The sequence below is a fragment of the Apodemus sylvaticus genome, chromosome X, assembly GCF_947179515.1.
Source record: "Apodemus sylvaticus chromosome X, mApoSyl1.1, whole genome shotgun sequence".
NCBI lineage: Eukaryota > Metazoa > Chordata > Mammalia > Rodentia > Muridae > Apodemus > Apodemus sylvaticus.
The window spans coordinates 130,424,896-130,440,492 of NC_067495.1; the positions used below are offsets into that span (position 1 = coordinate 130,424,896).

The 15,597-nt window shown below is 40.7% G+C and overlaps 1 pseudogene; it reads left to right on the forward strand.

The window, feature by feature from the left end:
• The first annotated feature begins 1,121 nt into the window (after window positions 1-1,121).
• LOC127674682 (ATP synthase subunit gamma, mitochondrial-like) lies at window positions 1,122-5,341 on the forward strand (annotated as a pseudogene).
• The last annotated feature ends 10,256 nt before the right edge of the window (window positions 5,342-15,597 follow it).

A 15,597-nucleotide genomic window follows, 5' to 3' on the forward strand; every position in this document is an offset into this window, starting at 1 on the left:
TCAGAATTGGAGAGTCTTTATCTGTTGTTGACTACAGGCTATCTTGCATGGACATCACTCCTGCCTTTTCCACAGTAGTTGGTCCAGTGCAACAGCCATTTGCCATGGGGGAATTCCATTACCTGTCTTTACCAGAAGGATAGACTCTGTCCGGTGTTTACACTAAAGATGAGGGAATTTAATTAAATTCTTTCAAGTGTTAGATTTACTTACACTATCAATTTTCTTCTAAAACTACCATTCTCACTTTGGAGAAATAGAATAGGACCATACGTCTCAAACTTATCAACTGTCAGCATTTCCAGTAATAGTTTTCTGCTTAGAATCAAAGAAAGACTCAGGTTTTAGAGTCTCCAAAGCCCTCTAGTTAGAACCTTAAAGAGACCATGATTTGGACCTAAACTCTTTCAACAAAATGAGCTATGAAATAAATTCAGTTTCTTATTTGTAAAATGTTGTAGGGAAGAGTTTGGCAGATTTGTCAAAGGATGGGTTTCTTCTCCCATTGTCCTGTGAAAAGTATGCAAGAGTTCAATGTAACAACACCACTGCTCAGAACATCTGTATGTTTGGTCAAGTGACAAAACTTTGGCCTGGGGGAAAATCTAGAAAAAGTTAGGATAAGTAGATATATTCATTCATATATATATATGAAGGGATTGGTAAAAATTTACAAGCCACAGATTAATATTTTAAAACCCTGCACCAAAATGATGGCACAGGAGAGTTCTCCATGCTTTATTTTCAGCTCAGATTACTGATTTGTGGGTGGAACAGAAATATACATGCATCTTTTATATTTCTCTCCTTCAGAAATTGAATATTTGACACGTGGATAGAAGTCGAAAACCGTATCAAATATGTAGTAGGACATGTGGTCTGTCTTCAAATAACGTATAATGCAGGTGTAAAGATAAAAGTGGAGCTGTTAATAAACTAAAAAAGAGGTCATGGTGGCAAGAGAAGTAGATAGAAGTTACTGTGTCCCAGGGAACAGGAGGGACCAGGTGTAGTGGGGAGGAATGGAGAAAATACTGTGAGATATGATGAATTGGGAGGCCTTTCAGGTGTGAGGTGGAAACCCAGTGGAATGTACTAGAGTAACACAAGCAATGGGAAAAATGGATCCTGAACTGGCCATATTCTGTAACCAGACAAGGCCTCAAGTGGAGAAAAATGGAACACCAACCCAGTCACAAAATGTCAGGTTTGTAGTTTGTCTTGTTTGCCATGTATGCTGGGATCAAAGCCCAACATAATAATCATCAGAGAGACCAACAGAATCATCTACCAACAGAGTGGAGCAGATACAGAGTACCACAGCCAAACATAAGACAGAGCCCTGGGAGTCCTGGGGAGGAGGCAGAGGAAGGATCTGACCCTCAGGGATCAAAGACACATCAGGAGAACATGGCCCCCAGAGATCAGGGAGCCTATAGGTGTCTGACCTATGTCCTCTGCATAAATGTTATGAATGTGTACCTTGGTATTCTTGTGGGAATCCTAGCAGTGGGAGTGGGGACTGTCTCTGACCCTTTTGCTTGTTTCTGGGACCCTTTCCTCCTGCTGGTTGCCTTGTCCTTGATGTGAGAATACATACCTGATTTTACTGTACCTTGTTATGGTGTGTTTAGGTGATGTATCTGGCAGGTCTACTCTTTTCTGAGGAGAGGTGGAGGGAGGTGAGTGGGAGAGACATATGTAATATATGAGATAATAACAAAGAGACTGATAAAGATATCACTTTCTGTCACTTATAAAGGAAGAAAGAGGAGGAGGAAAAAAAGGGGAAGATGAGGGAGAGGAGGAAGTTGAAGTTAATTGTATTAAAGACCTGTATTTTAAGCTATGGAAAGAAAAAATGGGACAAAGGCCTGCTGTGGAGGCATGCAACAGTAAGTCCACCACTGAGGAGGCTATGACAGGAGAATGGTGACACACAGAAAACCTGGGCACACAGAAAGACTTTGCCTTATGAATAGGAAAGATTTTCTACTTTTTTTTTAAAATAACATAGAATGGAACAAAGAAATGTAATGATTTGGGATCCCGAGGAAGCCTGTGACTGAAAGCTTGACAGTTTGAACCTACGAAATGAAAGAGAATGGGCATTTTTATTGACAAAGGAGGAAGGAAACAAAACAGAAGATAGGCAGAAAGGCAAAGAAGAGACACAGTTGCCTAGGGCAGAGTATGAGAGAAGGTTGTCATGGTCTGTTGGATTTACACTTGGTCTTTTTGGCATGAACTTAAGAATTTGATTTGTTACTGGGTGTGGTAGCCCCTAAGCCTTTAATCCCCTCACTTAGGAGGCAATAATCTCTGTGAGTTTGAGGTCAGCCTGGTCTACTTAGTGAGTTCCAGGTCAGGCAAAGCTATATAGTGAGACCCTTTCTCAAAATAGAAGGAGGAGGAAGAGGAGGAGGAGGAAGAAAAATGAAATAGAGAGAAGAGGGAGAGCGGGAAAATAATGTGATTTGAGGTGTTTGTGTGGAGATGGCTCATTGAATGATGCCTTCCTCTGACTTCCATATGCACATGGAGGTGTGTGTGTGTGTGTGTGTACATGTCCATACACATTTGACTTGAGTTCCATAGTCAAAGGAAAGGCAATAGGATCCATTGAACAGCATAACAACATAAATAAAGCAGTGCTGTGGGACAATTAGAGTAGGATTTATGGGATTACATATGGCAATCCAGATGGCAAACCCTCTAGTTGCAAAGATTCTTCCTTTCCAGTACAATGAGCAGTGAGATAACTGTAAAGGGAAAGGCTGAAGCCTGGCAGCAAAACAGGCCATGTTGGAGAAGAGGACTTAACAGAAGGAATCAGATTGGAAGGACACTTACTTAATAACCAGCTTATGACAAGGCTGTGACGCAACATTCTACTATAGTGTACCCAAAGGAACCCAAAAGGAACAAGTAAAGCCAGAAAAATGGGAAAGTTGAAATAGTGAGCATCCATTATTACCTGGTCCAATGCCTACCACTCCAAACTAATTTTCATACACACCATCATCATTGTGAACTGTCCAGAATTTCATGTTTTCCCATCCTTCTAGATTTTTCTGGGATGCATCTTTTGGAGACAAAATATCCACTAAAGATATTCTGGCCATAGTCTTTGAATTCTGTAAACGTGCTGCTGGGTAGCAAGGAGGACTTTCGAAAATTCAACAGTTTATAGACCTCAAGACAGGCAGGCTGATCATGAGCAATATGAGCAGGCCAACTGGAATCAGAGAATTTTTCTTGGCTGTAGAGAAAAAAAGAGGAAAATAAAAAAGAAATGTCAGCCGTGAAATGTGAGAGCAAGTCCCAGCCATTACACCCCCTTTTGCTGGAGGGAGAGGTGATATAAAAATTGTGAGAAGGAATGAGGGCGGACTTCAGGAGCAAAGATTGCCCTCCGGCTAGCAACCAGTGAGGAAATGAAGACCTCTGTCCTATAAAGGTAAGCGAGTGAATTTCTTGAACAACTGAACAGGCATGAAAGCAAATCCATCCCCGAGCCCCAGAAATAAATGCAGTTATCATATCATAGACATTGTGACACTCAAAGCATAGAAACCATCAAAGCCACACTGTTTCCAGATTGATTTCACACCTACAGAACAGTGAGATGATAAATGGATTTTCTGGACCTGAAGAGATGATTCAGTAGTTTAGAGCTCTAACCATTCTTACAGAGGAGCTAGGTTTGGTCCTTAGCACCCACATGATGGCTCACAACTCTCTCTAAGGCTCATTCCATGAGATCTATGTTTTATTCTGGTCTCTACAGGTACTGTATACAGGTGATGCACATATACACATGCAAGGAAAACACTCATATGCATAATATAAAAAGAAATAAACCTGTAAAAACATGTGTTGTATAAGAAGATTCAAAGTTCATATGATAGTACTCTGCTGTGGCAGCCATAGAAAATTAACTGCTTAAAAAGCACTGTTCACACTCTATTTTAGTATTATGCTTGTGGGCACCAATCATTATTGGGTCAGAAGGGCTTAGGAACCGAGTGATCATATGTTGCTGGAGGCAAGATGATTAAAAGATATTAGATTGGTCACAGTATACAAAGGAAGAAAAAGAATTACATAACTTCAAATTCGTTGAAAAATGTCATTGAACACTAAGGGAAATGTAATCATAGCATACCTCCTTGGGTCAGTGGTGAATGTGTTTCCATTATCTCAAGATGATAGCTTTGCATTGTGGTATAACTCGAATGTTGTATGGATGAGGTTGTAAGTAGAATAAATCCTCATCTTCTACCATAAGATGGCAATAGGCCAATGTTAACGAATGAAACAATAACTGTGTGTGTTATTTAGAAACATGGAAACAATTAAAAATTAAAAGTTAGGTACACAAGCTAAGAGGGTCAATGAGCTGGGAACTTCTGCGCATGTGTAATGAGGCCCTTTTGCCTGACCTTTAAGTTTCCACCATGTTCTCATAGGGAGCATTGCAGGATTGTTGCCCTGTGCCTTACAACTGCAACAGATCTAAGTTTGAAACATTGGAACTTAGAAAGATATTATCAGGAGACTGAAGTGCATCAGAAACATTCATAAAATTACCAAGTCTGTGATGACTGTGCTAGCTGAGAAGTATATTCATGCTGAATGGGAGATGGAGTTGGCTGAAGTGTATGAAACAAGTTCCTTGATTCTGTATGATAAAGTAGGTTGATAGTAAGGAACATAAGCATAAGAAGAAATACACAATTCTTTATTAATATGTCCTCAGATCCAGGGCTTTGTGGTACTATCCAATTTTCGGTGGCTACCCCCACAGTTTCTGGAAAAGAAGTTATGCTTGTTAGATTGTTGAAAAAATTAGGGGCATATTTTACAGGACTTATTCTGACCAGTATTGGGTATCATTCAAAGATGTGGGGACAAAAGCCCCTACTTTCAGAGACTCATCAGTCATTGTCCTTGGATTGTTAAATTCTGGATATGTGTTTGATGAAGGTTTTATAATTTTTAAGCAGTTCAAGTCTGTTATCTCTATGAGATGGAAGAGAAAGAAGCCCATTTATCAATCAATACCACTGCAACTGCTGAGAGTGTGAACATTTATGATGACATGGATGCTGATGTGCTGCAGAATTACCAGAAATACAATCTGAACAATGATATCTACTGCTACCTGAAGGAATCTGCCGCAGTGAGCATTCTGCCAGGATGATGTCTGTGAACAATGCCAGGCAAGAGTGTTTCTGATATGATTATCAAATTGATGTTGATGGTCAACCACACCTGCCAAGTTGTCATCATGAAGGAGATGATTGAAATCATCTCTGGGACGACTGCTCTGGATTAATGGAAGTCAAGATGCATCCTCAGACAAGGGGTAAAGAAAGAAAACTTTACCAAGCTGATTTTGACTGACTATTGCTTTTGTCAGAAGAAACATGGTCCACTGGTTACAGAGACAGCAAGGAATTTGTCAATTATCTGACATCAAACAATTTGCCATGAGAAAAAAATTAAAAGTTAAATGTGGCATATATGTGGACAGAGGAAGAACAGGAGATTTGTTCGTTAGAAAAAGTGACATAATATTGCAATGTAACATCTATTACTTTTGTAAAAAAACAAGGACTATTGGCAGAGGAGATGGCTCAGTGGGGGAAAGGTACTTGCACTACAAGCAAGAAGACCTGAGCTAGAACTTATGTTAAAAAGCGAGGTGTGGTTGCATGCATGTCTATAATCTCATCACTTTGGGAGGTAGAAGGTGTTAGAAGGATCACTGCACCTTGCTGGCTGCCAGCATAGCTCTAGCTTTAGTGAGAGACTGTTTTCAGGGAATAAGGTAGAGTGTAATAGAGGAAGTGCTCTGACATCCCCCACTAGTCTTTATGCATGGGAATATGCACCTGCACACTATAACACACACACACACACACACACACACACACACACACACACACACACACACATACACACCAGAACTACTTAGAAAAATAGTCAATGGTGGCAGTGATGGTTAATTTTTTTTTTTTTGGTCAACTACATACAAGCTAGAGCCATCTGGGAAGAGTACATTTCAATTGAGAAAATGCCTCCATACAATTGTCCTGTAGGTATAAGCTTATATATTTTAAAACCTACTTTTAATAAAGGTACTTAAGTGCCTTAAGCTCCCTTGTAGCTCATCACCCACCAGAAATAGTGAAAAGGAAAGGCTAATAGGGCAAAGGAGGATTTGGACCTGTTTAGAAACAGTTTGTTGTAGCAAATCCAATCTGCATTGTCAGGATATTAGCAGTTCAGTTCATAGGAATCAGCAGTGGTAGCTCAACTCATTTGCAAACACCATTCACAAAAGAAACCATGAAGCTCTGCCAATTGGCCCAAGTCTTTGGCCAGAAGCCACCAGAACACCACCAGAAGTTCTTCAGTAGCATTTTTCTCTGTGAAGTCACAACAAATGATAACCAGCAAAGAGTGGCAAGGTGAACCAATACCACAAACCGTTGTTGTCTACTCTCTGTTGGGTTATATTTATACCTTTTCCAAACATCATGTGTTATTTCAAATATCTGCTCTAGCAAAACATCACATGACCTTTTTTCCAGGCTGCTTCCAGAAAAACACCACATGTCTGTTCTCAGCAAAACATCCTCCCACATGTCTGCTTCAGCAAAAAGCATCCTCTCATAAGACAGTTTCTAGAAAAATATGACATGACACAACTGAGTCTCCAAAGAAATCAGAAATTTCCATTTCATGTTGGCAAGTTTGAGGAGCCATTTTCTTTTTATTAATTGGTTGGGAAGGGCCCATCCCACTGTAGATGGTCCCACTCCTGGGAAGCTGTTTCTGAGTGGTATTTAAAAAAGCAGGCAGAGCAAGCCATGGAAACAAGTCAGTAAATCCCATTTCCCTCTGGCCTTTGTTTTATTTCTTACCTCTAGGTTCCTGCTGTGAGTTCTTGTACTGATTTTTCCTTCATGATGGATTGCAAGATATAAGCTGAAATAAACCCTTTCCTTTCCAGATTGCTTTTGATTATGGCGTTTACCATAGCTATGGAAAGCAAACTAAGATAGTAGCTTAACATAAGATAAAATGTAAGACAACTTTTCACCCCATTTTCTGAACTTGCATGCTTCTAGACATCAAGTGGTTTCCTTCAGCAGTAACTGGAGAAGAAAGAGTATCAAGAGCTCTTTGTGTTGAGATTCTAGGTAGTTAACAGTTTGTCTATCTGATGAATAATCCTGGGAGATAAAAATCTATAGTTGTATTTGTTTTGGACAATTTAAATTGATTAAAGATTTCTTCTTTTTTGAACTTTATTTTAAGGTTTTTATTTTTTTATACAAAATAAAAGGTTTGGGTGTGATACTCCGAGGCTTACTTTGTTATTTATTGTTGAACATTTTTTTTTCACTCTCCCAATCACCCTGCCTTCCTCTTGTTAGTTTCCTTTCCTCATTATACTAATAGCTTTCAGGTCACATGTAACCTTTTATCTTTATTTGTCCCCCCCACCCACCATTTAATACCTCTATTCTTCTCTTCATAGGCATAGACTTCCATTCTATGACCTATACACATACCTTTACATATGTACACATAAATAAGAATACATTGTAGCAAATAAATGAGAGAAAACATCTCATTTTTTCTTCTGAAACTGGTATTCCTCACTTATTGCAATAATTTTCTGTTCTATTAGGATATTCTGGTTTCATTTTTCTTCATATTTGTGGAACATATTTTCTTTATCCACTCACCTTCTGATATCTAATCTGATCCACACCTTGGCTATTGTGAAAAATGTGAAACAATAAATATGGGATTGTACGTATCTTTGTTGACAGATTTAGAGTCCTTTGGGTATATGCCCAGGAGTGATAAAGCTGGGTCATATGATAGTCCATTTTTCATTTTTTGAGGAAGCTCCATACAGATTTCCATAGTGGCTTTACAAAGTTTTACAGTTATTTTTATTGGATAGTTTATTTACATTTCTTTATTTACACCCCTTTCCTGGTCCCCCCAAAACCCCTATCATGTTCCCCCTCCCCCTGCTTCTATTCCCCACCCACCCCTCCCACATCCCCACCCACCCCTCCCACCTCCCCACCCTTGAATTCCCCTACACTGGGGCATCAAGCCTTCACAGGACCAAGGGCCTCTCCTCCCATTCATGCCCAACAAGGCCATCCTCTGCTACATATGCAGCCAGAGTCATGGGTCTCTCCATGTGTACTCCTTTGTTGGTAGCTTAGTCCCTGGGAGCTCTGGGGGATCTGGTAGGTTGATATTATTGTTCTTCCTATGGGGCTGCAAACCCCTTCAGCTCCTTCAGTCCTTTCTCTAACTCCTCCTTTGGGGGTCCGGTGCTCAGTGCAATGGTTGCCTGCGAGCATACCCCTCTGTATTTGTCAGGTACTAGCAGAGCCTCTCAGGAGATAGCTATATCAGACTCCTGTTAACAAGCACTTCTTGGCATCTGCAATAGTGTCTGTGTTTGGTGACTGTATACAAGATGGATCCCTGGGTGGCCTTTCCTTCAGTGTCTGCTCTAAACTTTGTCTCCATATTTCTTCCTGTGAGTATTTTGTTCTCCTTTCTAAGAAGGACTGAAGCATCCACACTTTTGTCTTCCTTCTTCTTGAGCTTCATGTGGACTGTGAATTGTATCTTGGGTATTCTGAGCTTTGGGGCTAATATCCACTTATCAGTGGGTTCCTTCCAGTTTCTGACTCTTAAAATAAGGCTTCTATGAACATAGTGGAGCATGTGTCCTTGTTATATGTTGGAGAATCTTCTAGGTATATAGCCAGGAGTGGTATAGCTGGGTCCTCAGGTAATACTATGTCCAATTTTCTGAGGAACCGCCAGACTGATTTCCAGAGTGCTTGTACCAAGCTTGCAACCCCACCAGCAATGGATGAGTGTTCCTTTTTCTCCACATCCTCACCAGCAGCTGCTGTCACCTGAGGTTTTGATCTTAGCCGTTCTGACTGGTGTGAGGTGGAATCTCAGGGTTGGTTTGATTTGCTTTTGCCTGATGACTAAGGATGCTGAACATTCCTTTAGACGCTTCTTGGCCATTCGGTATTCCTCAGTTGATAATTCTTTGTTTAGCTCTGTATCCCATTTTTAATAGGGTTATTTGAATTTCTGGAGTATAACTTTCAAAGTTTTAAAACAAGATTGTGGAGTGGGATAATTCTGAGCAAGGAGTAATTCTGAACATGAATATACAAGTATTAGCTCAAATCATGATCAGGACAAAGTTCAGTTGCATAGATGGCTGGATGCAAGGCACTTTGGAAAACTCTCATGTACATCCCAGTTGAGGAACCAAAACAAAAAGAGGTATTTCATTCATAAAGGACTTTCAAAAAGGATTGTCTTGTTTGAATCCTGAGAGGCATGTTCATCTAGCTAATGTGTGGATAAAGATGGGGCAACCACTAGGATCTGGGACTGACTTGAGAGACCCTAGCTTTGTTACCACTGCACATGAGTGGAGTTTTTAAGGGTAAGTATAAACAAACATTCCCAACAGGATAGGCTTGGCTATTGCCTTAGTTAAGGTTTCTATTGCTGTGATCAAACACCATGATCAAAAGCAACTTGGTGAGGGAAAGGGTTTATTTTACCTCATATTCTGTCACTGAGGGAAGTTAGGGCAAGGACTCAAGGAAGGAGCTTGGAGGCAGTAGCTGATATTGAGGCCATGGAAGATTGTTGTTTACTGGATTGCTCGTCATGCCTTGCTCAACCTGCTTTTATTATAGCACCCAGGACATCATCACAGGGGTGGTACTACGTCCAGTGAAATTAGTCATCTTTCAAGAAAATGTGCCACAGACTTGCGCACAGTCTGCTGAAGGCATTTCCCTCTTCCAAGATGGTTCTATCTTATTCCAAGCTAATATAAAAGTAGCCAACACAGCTACCCATTCCCAACCTTCCCATTAACAGAGACATGTAAGGGGCAGCTGGAAAATGACTCAGTGAGGAAACTAGTTGCCACTCAATGGAGTTCAAATATCCAGAGCTAAAGTAAATATAGATGCATACGAGTGTTATCACTGCACTCCTACTGTGAATTGAGAAAGGTAGAGATAGCAATATCCCTGGGAGCTCAAGGGCCGGCAAACCTAGTGCATATAATGGTACATATAATGGGGCATAACAAGAGAGGCTATTTCAAGGAGGAAGGTGAGGACTGATACCTATGGCTGTCCTCCACACATACCATGGCACATGAGTGCTATCACACACATACACACACACACACACACACACACACACACACACCACAAAGATTAAAAGCAGACAGGTAGGAGGGGTTAGTGAGATGAATCAGAGTTTAGGAGTCATACATATATTGCTCTTGTAGAAGACCTAGGTCTTATTCCTGGTGCCTATATGGTGATTCAGAGCCATGCATAACTCTAGTTTCATGGGTTACAAGATCTCTTTTTAGCCTCTGAGAACAATTTCCTAAATGATGATTAATATCATATACATACAGGTGAAGGAATAGTACACACACATACACACACACACACACACACACACACACACACACACATATATATATAATACAATAAATTGATATAAAACTATTTTTACATTGAGATAAATACTAGTTAAAATCAGAAAGAAGAGATCTACTCAGTGTGATCTTATGAAGAAGAGGAATAAACAAAGGGACAAGCTGTCCTAAAGTCTATCTTCAGAGTCCTGACATGAGATTCAGGTTTAAATAGCAGGCCAAACGTGCATAAATAATCAGTCTGCTCAAGATCTCATCTCAACATATCATTGACACATCATTGTCTTGGATTTTTCCTGCGAGGTAGACTGACAAGTTGTCAGATGGGAAATCTTAAAAAAAATTCTTCCTCTGGCTGTGACCAAGGCTTCTCCCTAGGCAACTTTCTCCAACTTTCATGCCATAGATACATACATAATATGTACATATATAATATATATTATGTATAGTCTAGGAGTCACAGGTATGAAAAGAAAAACATACAGTATTCATCTTTCTGCAATTGGATTAATTCACTTAATATATTGGCTCTGATTACATTCATTTTCTTAGAAATGACATAACTTCATTCCTTATGGCTAAAATAAAAGTTCATTGTGTATATGTATCCAACAATGGAAAAATGATTAAGGACTATGTGGTGTAATTCACAGGATTTTTGTGGGTCACTCTATTCTGGGCACAAGCAGTTGCCTAACAAACTCCTGCTGCATACACTTTGCTGTTGCTCCTCCTCCTCCTCTTCCTCCTCCTCCTGCTTTTCCTCTCTGGTTTGTCTATTTACTCATTCATTATATTTTTTAATTTGGAGACAGGCTCATGCTACGTAGTTCAGGTCTCAAACTCACAATGATCTCCTGGCCTCTATTTTCCTCCTAAGTATTAGGTGCACACCTGCATGCCTGGCCTCCATTTCTGCTCTTTCAAAAGCCCACCACCAACCTGTCCTGACCTCTATCATTCTTCTTTCTATGAACAAAATAAAGGCCAACGTAGAAAGGGTCACCAGGAAATACGAGATGAGGCAGACAGAGAGAGGGAAATCACGTTTTGGTTCCCAACATGCTCATTTGATAAGATTCCCAGAACTGAGTCTTGGCACTGCTGGTCCTCAGGACATAAGATACACTAACCCAAACACAGGGTGTGGCCATTGCAAAGACCTCCACAGTAGGAGGGTAACACTCTACACAGTTTATCAGCCTTCCCAGGAGGGAAGCAAAACATGTGCCTGGTGTCAGTCCCATCAGATCTTCTCTAATTGCCCCAACCAGACATCTGCTGGGCTGGATGCCATCCAGACCAATGTCCAAATCAGCACCTTAAGAAGTCCTGCCAAGCTAGGAGCAGCCTGGGAAGCTTCCTCACTGTGGGAATACTGGGAGGAGCTCATCTGGGTAAGGCAGAGAGATAAATGATGTGGACTTTGCTTCATAGTTCTTCAAAGGATCACTCTTGGAATGTCCCCATTGTTAGGGCCAGCCTTGGCAACGCAAACATAGTACTGTCCAGGGCTATAGTTCAATTGATATAGTGCCTACCTAATATACAGAAAGCCCTGGTTTCCAACCCTAGTACTCTAGGCATGTAGGGACCTTCCTACAGTCTCAGTAGTCATGAGGTAGAGAGGGAAGGGTAGTAGATGTTCAAGAGACTATTTAAAAAATAAAAATAAAAATAAATGAACTGAAGGACTAAAGAGATGGCTCAGCAGTTAAGAGCATAGGGTGTTTTTCCCACCGCCCACGTTGTGGCTGATGACCAGTGTGGTGAGGTGGAACATAGCACACTCTAGATGACTCTGACTGGCACCGCCTGGAAGATACCAAGAGGCCCTGGACACCACTAAGATGAGCAAGTAAGTGGTGGAGAGATGGAAGAGGAATAGAAACAGAAGGATGTGTGCACAGTGAAGAGAGGCAGAACTGGAAAGTCAGTCAGATGTGAATAGTCTGTGATGCCATCTGAGGCCATGGTGAGGTCCTGCCCCAGGCAGCTGCCAAGGGCCATGTCTGGGTCCATGGTCCTGCAGCAGTGGTGGGGGTAAGGGTCTGCATCATGTCCATGGCCCACGTTACTATCAAAGGCCATGCAGATGTTCCTGGTCTGGGCTGCCACCTGGGGCCATGCTGATGTCAAAGGGCTGTGCAGAGCTGACCTATCCCAAGAGCATGAGAGCTAATGAGCTGGCCCACTCTTCACCAACTACAACATTCAGGGGCGGGGCCCTGCCTCTTGCCTGGGCAGCATGGGAAAGTTGCCCTGTCACCTTGGTGTGAGTATAAACGAACTGTCAGACTAACTAAATCAGCTACTACCCAGGTCCAGATCTAGGGATTTAAGTTGGCCTACCCCAGCATAGAAGTTTCTCTGTTTCTTGAGCAACAAATCAAATGGAGAGTATGTAACATCTTTAAAAAAGACCTATACCTTGTATCTTGTGGTTACAGCATCCTCTAAAAGTCCAGTCCTTGCCCCATATAATGGAGATGACACATCATACTACATAGTACATTAGCCTCTAGGAAGGGCAGAAGCAAGAAGGAAGTAAGTTGTAAGTTCCAGCTATCAGAATCACGTTATCCACATGACTACACATAGCTTCAAGCTGCGAAGGATGTTGGGAAATGGTGTTTGTGTTCTGAAGAGTCAGCTTCCATGAGGAATCCAAGGGACTCCTCATATTGTTCAAGGAAATAAAAGAATGGACAGTTAAAGAAAAATAAAAGTCTCTACCTTGTGTCATTTGGCTTTCTAATATATGGGAACAGGCAATTTTTGGAGGGGAGCTCTTTGAAGTCAGATTGAGGAGGAAACTCAGCCAGTTAGAGTTACAGCATGGGCTGGCAAGATGAATCAGAGGGCACAGACAGTTGAACCAAAGCCTGACAACCTGAGTCCAGTCTTTGGAACCCAGACAATGGAAAGAGAGAAAGTAACTCCCCAAGAGTTGTTTTTTGACCTCCACACAGATACTATACCATTCCTACATATATGTGTGCAAACATAATTAAATACATGCAAAAACAAAAGAGGCAAAAATATTTCCAGTTTGCTTTTCCTGGTGATGGATACCTAAGAGTCTTTTCAAAAGTCTCTGAACTTTCTGTGGGAGACTCTGGATTGCACCCATACTCCCTCTTCCTCAAAAAAATTCTTTTTCTTACATTGAAGTTCCAGCCCCTATTATTCTCAGAACATGACTGTATCTAGAGACAGTGACCTTAAAGTAGCAATTATGCTAAAATGAGATGATTATAGTTGTACTGGCTAGTTTTATATCAACTTGCCAAAGCTACAGCCATCTGAAAGGAAGAAACCACAATTGAGAAAATGTTTCCATAAGATTGGGCTGTACACAAGTCTGGAGGGCATTTCTTAATTAGTGACTGAAGGGAGAGTTCCCAGTCCATTGTGTGGTGCCACCCCTGGGATGGAGATCCTTGGTTCTACAAGAATGCAGGCAGTCCACACCAAGCCTGGAGCTGAGCTTCATCCTCAGAACATTCAAGGAAGAATAAGAGAGCCAACTTCTGAACATTGTCCTCTGATCTCCATATCTATTCTCTAGAACACATGCCCCATTCCACTCCATACAAAAAGAAGTGAATAAGTTAAGGAAGTAAGTAAATGTTTAAAACAGAACTCAAGAAATCAAAGCAGTATACTGACAAGATTTCTGTATTCCCATGTTGCCAATATAAGGAATCACCTAAGTGTTCTTTAAGAGAAAAATTGTCATAAACAGACATACAATGAACTATTTTTCAACCTTAGAGAAGAAGGAAATCCTGTCATTTTCATCTAAGCAATAATAAAATCACTTAGAATCTTCATAATTATTTAGACACGGTTTTGTTGTGTCATCTGATTTGGGTATCAGGGTGATCCTAGTGGTAAGTTTCATTCAGAACTTTTGAGGAATTACAAGAGACAAGGCCATGTGGTTGAAAAATTAAGGCATGCAGGGAGAAAGGTTATATAAATATAAGATATATTGAGTATATATGCCATCAAAAAGAAATGTCTAATTAAAATTTCAATAATAGAGGAAACATGGATGAACTATACAAAAAGGGGGAACTTTACCTCTGTAATTGGATTCTATAATTATCAAATTCAAATGTTAGAATTGAAGCAATTTAAACACTCAATATACAGGTTTGGTGGAAGATTATAGATTCTGGAAGAGTGGATTCCTAAATGAGAGGACACATCCAAGTGTCAAAACAGAAGGACTCACAGAAAATGAGGGAAAAGTTCAAAGAAGTATGTAAACAATATTATCATGGCTTATTAATATTGATATATGTTAATTATACAGATTAAAGGGAACTCATGTGATATTTTCATAGTGCATACAACATGTTTTGGTAATATCCCTCCATCTCTCTACCCCCATTCCTCTACCCCAGCATCCTTTCCATCCTTTCCACTTTTTCATAATCAAGTTCAAATTTTATTTTAGTTCCACAGAGACAAGAAGCATGATAGTTGCCTTTCTGTGTCTGACTTATCCTGTAAGACCCCAAAAAACCCAGGGCGCCCCAGCACCCCACGGCTTGGAAAGCGACATCCAAATCACTCGCAAAAAAGAGTCTCGATGCAATAGCATGAGGATTTCTTTTATTCCAGAATTCTGGGTTCCACAGCCGTACACCATGCAGGGCTAGAGGACTGTGGATCCCAAGAGCAGAATTGCGACAGCTTTTATAAGTTTACAACTAAGCCTGCAAATCACAAACCAATTATTCCTTAGCATCAAGAGCCCATGCAGTGCGGACCAATCAATTTGTACCACTCTATAATTTTTAGACCAATCAGTTTAAATTATCGAAGCCCGCGCTCAGTGGAGCAATTAGTTTCCTATTGGAGTCTATAGCTGCATGAACTCCTGGATAGGGGTAATGGCGTAAGCAGTTTATAGAAGCAAGATAAGCTTAGCTCATTTCCAGTTACCTTGTGGGGCCAGGATCACCTATTCAAGGCCTTTTTGTCTAGCTCTTAAAGGGCGGGCTCTGGACTGTAACCTTTTACCTAGTTTC